Source organism: Sinocyclocheilus rhinocerous, unplaced genomic scaffold, assembly GCF_001515625.1.
Source record: "Sinocyclocheilus rhinocerous isolate Xijiao unplaced genomic scaffold, SAMN03320098_v1.1 scaffold567, whole genome shotgun sequence".
Taxonomy (NCBI): domain Eukaryota; kingdom Metazoa; phylum Chordata; class Actinopteri; order Cypriniformes; family Cyprinidae; genus Sinocyclocheilus; species Sinocyclocheilus rhinocerous.
Genome location: NW_015649134.1, coordinates 218,567 through 228,667, shown reverse-complemented (window position 1 = coordinate 228,667; position 10,101 = coordinate 218,567). Strand labels below are relative to the sequence as shown.

At 38.2% G+C, this 10,101-nt stretch overlaps 1 protein-coding gene across 1 annotated transcript in view; it reads right to left on the bottom strand.

Annotated features, from left to right (window-relative positions):
* rptor (regulatory associated protein of MTOR, complex 1) overlaps positions 1-1,775 on the bottom strand; it is a 304,247-nt gene extending 302,472 nt beyond the window's left edge. Inside the window, exon 1 of the mRNA XM_016515002.1 lies at positions 1,363-1,775. The gene's annotated coding sequence lies outside the window, so the exon portion shown is untranslated. The remainder of the gene's footprint in view (positions 1-1,362) is intronic.
* Between the last annotated feature and the right edge of the window lie 8,326 nt (positions 1,776-10,101).

Sequence of the window (10,101 nt, the reverse complement as noted above, 5' to 3'; positions counted from 1 at the left end):
ATATAAATTATGGCACGGTGTGATATGTCATGTGTTGTTGTTCATCTGAGGTTTTATTTTCCAAATTTTAAGACCTGCCAAGGACCAGATTTTTTTTTTTATTATTATGTCCTGATTAGACATGTACATTCGGTAATGTGATATATCACGGTAATGAATATGCACAATATTATTATCGTGGGCACTTCTAAATACCGTGAATAATTATATATTACAAATTATTCCGAATTTTGAATGCATTTTAAGACTCCTTGTCCCATCAACTGGTCAAAATGCACAACACCGCTGTATGCTGCATGAAAGACGCGTATGCACTCTGATGTAAACAAGCGCGGACGAGAAGCACATGGCAGAACATGTGAGAGACGCTCTGGATGAAAGCGCACTTTCACTCTCTGACAGCAGATGGCGCTAAACTGCAGAAATAATACTATGACATATGTTGCGTGCCTTATTCTGTGTAAGAAGCCACATCATCTCACAGAAGGATTTATTTCAAACACTCGACTGACGTTATGAAGTGAGTTTGGAGTAAAAATATGTTATTAAATGTGGTATTTTCACATGCTTTCAGATGAAGCAGCATTTACTTCACAGAGCCGTAGTTCACTGAGAAGCTATGCAAACAGCTGTCATTATCGGGAACGATTTCTTCGATTTCATAATCACGCAATAAAATCGTCTGCGATTTTTTGCGTAACTTGTCAGTGAACTACGGCTTTGTGTAGTAAATGCTGCTCCATCTGAAAGCACGTGATGATTTACTGCTGATTACAGAACCGGCATTACTAACAAAATGCGCATGACAATCGCATTCGATTAATCGTGCAGCCCTAATAATGACACTAAACAATTCTGCACTAAGACTCCAACCACTTATGTTGAGATAGCCTGCATGTACTGTACACTGAATTCAAAAACCTTAATGAAGACTTTTTAAAACCACAAAAACTAAGAACTGACGAATTTAAAAATTGAACTGAAAGTTGCCAGCATAAGTTCCATTCAAACCAATTACAACAGAATTAAAAGAGCAGTGCTTCTTGCGGTGCAAGAATCTGCTGCTTTCACCCAATAGTCATGCATACTCAATAGAAAATACCATGGTAACTATAAGTTATGCCTAAATACCATGATTACTGCAGTTAATGTTACACTGTAAGACCATAATAAAAAATTTTTAAAAAGACATAGGATGTCTTCTATACAGTGAAGCGTTCAGAACCAGTGTTACTTCTCTTTATTGATGACAGTGACAGCTAATACCAGAGTACAACCGTTTTACTAACGTAAATATGGTATTTTGGCACCATGGTGAATTGTTGAAGAGAAACTGGGCGGTTTTGTGAATTGTACTCTCACCTCTGATCGGCAGAGTTCTCCAAAGCTCGACCTGGAGATCCGCTGCGTCGGCGGACGATCACACAGATCACTCCCGTCAGCAGCTTAAATGGCAGCGTCCACAGCCTGTAGAGGATCTGCAGGCGCTGGATCAAGAGGTGTTTGCAGGGCGATCTGAGATGGCTCTCCTTTTGGTTCTGGGTCAGGCGCAGCGGCCCATCAACATCAAACACACACTCTGCGTGAGCCACGGCAGGCGCGCGATACTTTAATCCGACGGTCTCTTTCCGTGCACTTTCTGTTGTTTTTAATGATGGATCAGCACTGTAGAACTCTGGCTAATTTTAATCAGACTTCCAGCAGAGACTGTTTCTCAACTTTTGCGCAAGGGCGCCGCCATCTTGAGGTGGACCCAGAATGCACCGCGCATTTGGGGGCGGGGCTATGTCTGAGGACGCCAACGAACACGTCACCTCTCGTTATGATTTTTCTTTACCTATTATAAATTAGTATTTCCAAAAGTTATGTTTAAAATAAAATAATTTGCTATTAACACCCGGTTTTCCCTAGTGAGCTTTCTATTGTTTTATATATATATATATATAATCACTAAAGGTAAAACCTCCAATAAAAAGACAACAAACAGTGAATTACAGGTCAGGTTACAGATTCAAAAGGACATTTTCAGATTTATTTGTCAGTGTTACATTTACATATTTCCCCAGCAATTACGTTGACCACAAGGCTATCCTGTTTTACAAGGCTGTTCATTCCAAAACTCCTCTGCTGCCTAGCTCAGTTTTCATGTCTTGAATGGTAGGAGGTGAGGTAGTCCTGGAAAATTAGAAGCAAAAGAGAAAACAGGAGCAAAACATCCATATGTTTCAGTCAGTGAATTAAGTCATACCACTTATCATTGTTAATGTTTCCCTTTTTTTGTATGTATGTATTTATTTTACCTATTAGGTATTACGATTAATATAATCTTAATCCAGCAACAAAGATCAACCAACCAATTTATTCCTAGAGGCCATCAAATATTAGGTAGAAACCACCTGTTTGAATGGATTTAGCATTCTCATAAATTGCTAAATAAAAAAAAATGGTAAAACATGTTTCATGTTTTAGAAACTTGGAAGAGTGCCAGCCATTGTTTTAAATACCTTTCTAGATTCAGCATTTTGATTGTTAGAATACTGGTGCAGAATAATAGTGTCAGTTCTCCCATGTCACTAATGACAAAGTGTTTGATTGATTTAGCAATTAAATTTTCAGTGTGTCACAGATCATTTGCTTTATATAACTATGAAATATTGTGGTCACACTTCAAACATCAAATTAAAAATCAGAGCAACTGGTGATTGCCACCTTAAAGTCATGTAGAGTCGATTTAATAACTTAAACCTATATCTATCTATCTATCTATCTATCTATCCATCCATCCATCCATCCATCTATCTATCTGTCTATCACACATACTTCATTGAGAATAATCAAACATTGTATTTTAAAATAATTAGCTATTTCTGAAAAAGTGCTTTGTGTATGGAGCACTGTACAGTACAAATGAAGCTGACGACTTGATTTTGCTTATTTCTAAGATGTCAAAGTTGTGTTTCCAATGAATAACATACGTCATGAAATCAAAGCTGTAGGGTTTGTGGTTAAATTAACTTTGGGTCTAAAACGATTTAAAACGAAATCGTCACCGTTTTAAAACGAAAACGCACTAGTGTAAACAGGGCTTGAGACTGTCGACTTGTGTTATTGTTCTCATCTGAGCTATTCCGCAAAGTGTCTGAAATTCCAAGTCTTTTACTTGATATTAAATAGCGCTCCATCGTGATAGCTGTTGAAACACTGTACCTAAGCACTGTACCTAAGCACGCCTAATTGACTAAATGACTGCCACATCAAAGTCTTCCCATGCCCTGACTGCACTGTCAGGGGTGATTCACGTCATGCCTACCAAGCCAGGCCCTGCTCGCGTCACACCTGCCAAGTCAGGGCCTGCTCACGTCACGCCTGCCAAGCCAGGGCCTGCTCACGTCACACCAGCCAAGCCAGGGCCTGCTCACGTCACACCAGCCAAGCCAGGGCCTGCTCACATCACACCAGCCAAGCCAGGGCCTGCTCACGTCACACCAGCCAAGCCAGGGCCGCCCCCCGTCACCCCAGCCAAGCCAGGGCCTGCTCACGTCACACCAGCCAAGCCAGGGCCTGCTCACATCACACCAGCCAAGCCAGGGCCTGCTCACGCCATGCCTGAGTCCCCGGCTAAGATGGGGATACCACACAATAAAAAGTATTAAAACAAAAAATTTATGTATTGAAATGTTACTTTTTTGAAGCAAGTTCGTTAAATGCTGTCCTTCCGTTAAAATATAGTTCCTGACAGCAACAGTAAACGGAATGTTCCGAACATGCCTCATCTAATGGAGCTTAAATAAAAACAGAGAATAGGAGCTCTTATCATCCGCTGTGTCATTTATTTTTTTAACACCATATATGATATTTTCTCACACACATACATCTGCTTATCTCTCAGCATGAGAAAACGTCTGTTTTCTGTCTTTTAGTTTTAAAACAGACCGATTCGCGGCACAGCGCGAGTTTTCAAGCGTCATTACAGTGTAGTAAACTGATGGACATACAGAATCATACCTGAAACAGAAAACTAATACATAATACAGTAATATTCCCTCCTCACTTCGGAAACTGTAGGCTTCCACACAGACGTGCACACACATCAACACATCTCCGCATGAGAAGCGTTTATTAGACGGGGGAAGGGCAGGGTCTCAAAATTAAAGATGAAAGATGCAACATAACGCCAGGAGGGGTCACTCATACTTCATTAAAGGTGGGTTAAGCGATTTCTGGTAGCCAATGTTGACATTTGAAATCACCAAAACAAACACGCCCCTACCCCAAAAGGGTCTCGCCCCTATTTTGATAGCTTCGCCCCACACATACGTACGCAACCTAGGCAACGATTAGTTCTGTGAACACACCGAACGCAAGTGGCGCGGCGCAACAAAATACTATGGAACTCATTATAATCAGTGATGCTGTCTACACCATAGATATATATACATATCTATGGTCTACATTGGATGCGGCGCGGCATGAACGCTCTCTCCTCCACATCATGAATAGACACGCCCCTTACTGCTGATTGGCTACAAGTTTGCTTTGCTAGTCGGCCCGAATCAGTTTTCTAAAGCATTTTTGAAAACTCGCTTACCCCACCAACAGGGATTGTTTGGTATGCAAATCATTGACATTGAGACTATCTATAGATAGATGTTTATAAAGAGTGCAGGATCTTTAAAGTGGGCAGGAGTCTCTGGCTATATTATGTAATCTTCTGTGTAAAAAAAAAACCCAACAATAAAAAAAAAAAAATTGTAAAAAACACACACACCTACAACATGAGGACACTAAGATGAGATTTTCAGATTCGACCTCCTCCTTTTTTCTCCTCTTAATAATGAATCATCACACACGCCTCTCAGTTTGAGCATATCTCTGAGTCACAACAACCTTGTGCAAAGAGGCTTTGATCTCAGAACAAAGGAAGAGTAATTGCAGAAGAAGACTCTGAGGGAAAATCAAAGTAATGTTCTACTGTTGTTGCTCATCTTATTTTCAGTTCTACCAAAACGCACACAAACACACACACACACACACACACACACACACACACACCCATGATTTGCCACAATATAAAGTGAAAGCCTGTTCACATGTGAAATAAAATCAAATGGAAATGTACAGACAGGGAGTTGTGACAAAACAAAATAGTTTCAGAACATACCCTAATAAGAACCTTAACCAGACCTTGTTGTGATTTGAATAGATTTTGAATTTCCTAAGCATACACATAATCTGTGTTCTTAAAAGCACTGGACATATGCACAGCAAACTTGGCAGTGTTAGGCCAACTCTGACAGAGTTGAATCTGTTGTGTGATGATGTGTTTGGATTGTTTATTTTAAATATGTTGTGCTCAAGTATCAAACTGATACTCTGGAATTATTTTTGTTGACCTTACCTGACAGATAGACAAAAACCTAAACTGCCCTGTTTAGAATTTGTTATGATCTAGAACAAATTCAAGTGAGCCTTGGAGATAACCATGCAAATATTTTATGATGTCAGTGTTTATTTCTTTGTAAAAACTGTTTAAAATTAAATATTAAATATAATTATTTTTATGTATGATATTTAAATTATATATCAAATATAATAAATAAATAAATATTCTATCATTCTATCTGTCAGACTTTTGTACCTGTTTTGCCCCATAGTCCTTCCTGTGTTTCCTTATTTGATCAAGTTCCTGTCCTCGTTTAGTTTAATTATGTTCCATTGATGTCACCTGTGTTCCCCAATTATCCCTTGTATTTAAGTTCTAGCCTGTGCCATTCTCGCTTGTCTGATATTGAATGTTCATCGTGTGCTACATGTGGTCTTGTCTGCCCTGTATACCCCGTGTTGGAAGGCTTAAAGACTGTGTTTACTGTGAATTATCCTGTGTCTCCTCGTACCTCGCGCATCAGTGTAGTACAACCGTGACATTATCAGAGCAGGGACGTGCACAGACATTTTGAGGGGCAGGGGCTCAAGTGGAAAAAAGGGCACTTCTCATTTATTTTAATTTTTTTCTAAACAAAACGTTAAATATATTAAAACAACTGACTTACCAATTTATTTTAATTCCTTCACACTCACCCAATTGTTTCATGGTGTTTCATTTTTTAACAGATGTCTACAAAATAATCAGTTCACAATGTTGTTATAATTACACTTACTGTACCAGGCACATGTACACACACAGGTTTGTTTTTGTGAATTGTGGGGACATTCCATAGGCATTGTAATACCTATATCATACCCATGTCATTATACAAATTTGTGTCCTCATAAATCACAAAAATGCGCGCGTACACACACACACACACTTACACACACTCACATACTTACACACACACACACATACTGATGGTGACAAGAAAAATTGTTTCACATTTGAGGGAGGGCTGTTAAGATCTATCAGCACACAACATACTAATAGAATGGATAGTTATTAGATGAGGAGCCTGAGATCAAAATTATGAAGTTATTGTTTAAGGCAGGACACTTCATTTAGTGTTCAATTTTGAGATTTTGGTCTATTTTGCTTCCATGTCTTCTTTTGCTCTAATAGAAAGGAAATTTCTAAAATACACATTAAGGTGTTTGTTTTAAGCACCCTCGTCTGTTTGCAAATGTAGATTTCTTCTAAATTAACCAAAACAAGTTATCTGCATATTTAAACATAACATTTCAAGGGAAAAGACTCTTGAAGTAAGTCATTAACTAATAACTGGGGAAGTTCTGTGGTGATATGCTTTAGTTATTTTGTTTATCCTATTAATCTGCAATGCCTTGTGTCAAATGTATGCAAATTAGTGCATTTTAATTACTTAATGCCTGATTTGCATATCAATGTAGCAATTCTGATGATGTTATTAATTTTACTATATTCAGCTGTAATTTCTACATTAAGTTAGCCTCTATGCCCATGATATATTGCCTTAGCTAAATTTTAGCTAACTTATTACATGGTAGCTCATGAGTCATAGATGTTAGCAAGACCAATTAATTATGTTGCCTTTTGGATAATTAGCTGTAAATTCGAGGCACAGGTAGCTTATTCTGTTGTTTATCACCACTCCCCACCACACCAAGACAAACACAACTGGAAAGGGAGGGAGAGAGGGCTTCACTTCTGTGCCTCTCTGCCTGTCTGTAATGTGACGATTGTGTGCTACACTGCTGTGCTGCGGAAACGCGGAGGGGAGAAAGGCATCGGAACTCGACAGAGTCTCAACTAGGGCTGTGAATCTTTGGGTAGACAAGGGTCGATTCGATTCACGATTCATAGGTTTTCGATTCGATTCAAGAATGATTTTTGCAAATTTAGAACGATTCAATTCGATTCGATTCACAATTAAATTCGATTCGATTCGATTATAATGATTCGATTTTGCATTCTTTAAGTGCATTCACAGGATTATTTAAAATGCTTCCCCTAAATTCTTTAAATGCTTAGTCAGGGGGCAAATTACACAGCAGCCTTTATGGTTACAGAAGCATAGGTTAGAGAAAAAAAACCCACTTTTGCCCATTGTTAGATGCTAGTTTAATGATGCTATAGCATGATATGGCATACGTAAAAATTTATGTAAGCCACGATTTAAAAAAAGAGTTTTAAAAGTATTATGTATAGGCTAACATTTTGTCACACCCAACAGATTTGTGAACAATATTTGAGAGAAATAGGCCTTTTGTGTACATAGAAAAAGTCTTAGATCTTTGAGTTCAGCTCATAAAAAATGGGGGCAAAAACAAAGTGTTGCGTTTATAATTTTGTTCAGTGTATATTAGGGGTGTGCGATATTGACAAAAAATATAACTCGATAATTTCTGGGATTTCATCAATAACGATAATAAATTATTATAATTAGCATATTTTGCTGAGTGTGTTATTGTGCTGATATCTGATAAGGATAAGGTTGATAAGGACTACCGTGGACAGCTGATTCCTAAAGCTTTTGATATTCTACATATTCTGTGTGGTGATCAGTTCACAGCAGTGATAGAAATTAATCTTTTCCAGTAAGTTTAAATACATTATTACCTTTTATGGGCATTTTTACCTTTATAAAGCCATTTTTTCTAAAAGTGTGCATCATCTTTTCAAATTTTTTACTTGAATCAGTCAATTAGAATAATAAGTCATTTGGGCTGTTACCAAGCAAATGAAATCAGTATTGACAAAATTCATCTTTGCAATGCAGAGGAAACACAGAAGCTACATCTGAAGTGGCATTTAGATGCATTTACACACTGTTTAATGCAGAACATGAATTCTTTAACCTGCAGTTACAAATGCATTAATACCGTTTTGATATTTTAAACATAAAACGTTGAATACTGATATTTGAAATAATTTTTAAAAAAATGAAAAGATATTTTAAATGTGAAACTAAAACCGCCATTAGGTGGCAGCAAGTCACTGTTAATAAGTGAGTCATTGCGCTTGAACCGAACCATTTAAACGGTTGATTCATTCAAGAACGAAACACCGTTATGTTGCTCAGAGACACAAATTGGAATTATATTTGTTGGCGAAATAGAGCAAAAAACAGTCAATAGTGTGTCTAACGTAAGTGTCTTAATATTAACCTATATAATCTAGTGTGTCATTCAAGATGGCGCCAGATAGTGTGTTGGCTTGCCGTCGCTCTGCGTTTAGGATGTCTGTACTTTGTTTGTTTGTTTTACTTTTATGTTTTATAAATTGCTTGAATTGCTCACAGTTGATTTCTGACCGTTTTACATTGTTGAGCCTTCGATCTGCTGCTTTGGAGATGTGTAGCCGGAATTTGAATATGAAATTATTCGCTGAACAGTCATGCACGTTCCAGTCGCCAATGAAAGCCTGTCATGAAACTGGTTGCGTGTGCTGGAAGAAGAGACGCCGCAGGAGACGGGGCACGCGGGCTGGAGTTTTGGTAAAACTTAAGAATCTGAGGATCCTAAACGGAAGTTAGACCAGCGGCAGAATTGTGGCCTTCCTATCTGATACATGTTCTCCCTGACACATCAACACTATTGCCTTGGACTACATGGAGAGGGACAAGACGCGGAGGTGTGGTGCACTCAAACTTGTGTCCTGTGAGACGGGCCGAGTCAACGAAGCTAAGTGGTTCTTCTTCTAATCGTTCCATTGTATCAACCACTGTGCATATGGCTTTGATAAATGCACGTTCAGTTGTCAACAAAACATTCATCCTGAATGACTTTTATGTAACACATGGGCTGGACTTTCTTTTTATTACTGAAACTTGGTTAAATGACGCTGATACGAGCCCTTTTGCTGAGCTTTTACCAAGGGGATGTAACTACTTAAGTACTTCGAGGAGTAATCGTCGGGGTAGAGGCTTGGCTGTTATTTTTAATAACATGATTAAGTGCAAGTTACAGCCTGTTGAAAGTTTCAAGAGTTTTGAAGCTCAATTAATGAAGATTGACTTGCCCTCGCCAGTGATTTGTGCCTTGATATATAGGCCTCCTGGCTATAATAAGAACTTTCTCAATTAATTTTATGAGTTTTTAACTGTGGTCATTCCATCTGCAGAGAGGATTTTGATTATGGGTGACGTTAATATCCATGTCTGTTGATCCGGATAATCCCATGGCCAAATAATATTTGAATTTAGTTGATTCTTTTAATTTATTTCAAAGTGTTTCTGGACCTACACACGATCATGGGCATAGACTTGACTTGGTTTTCTCATTGGGGATAACGATAGAAGATATCTGTGTTGAAGAAATGGCTATCTCGGATCATATGCCTATTAGGTTTAATCTGTCTTTTGCAACAAATGTATTCTGTTATCAGCCCCCTTCATTCTTGTCCCGGGTTATTACTACCTCCACACCTAGAGCCTTTTCAACTGCTTTTACTACTGAATTACCCTTTCCTACTGAGTTTACAATGATGCATCCTATAGGACCTGATGAATTGGTAAACTCTTTTAATCATGTTTGCTCAGAGACCTTGGATAATGTTGCACCTTTTAAAATGAGATGTCATAAAGTTAAAAACCAACCTTGGTTAAATGATGTGACTCGAAATATGAGGCAGGTGTGTCGGCGTGCAGAGTGTAAGTGGCTTAAAGATAAATTGCAAGTATCTTATGATAT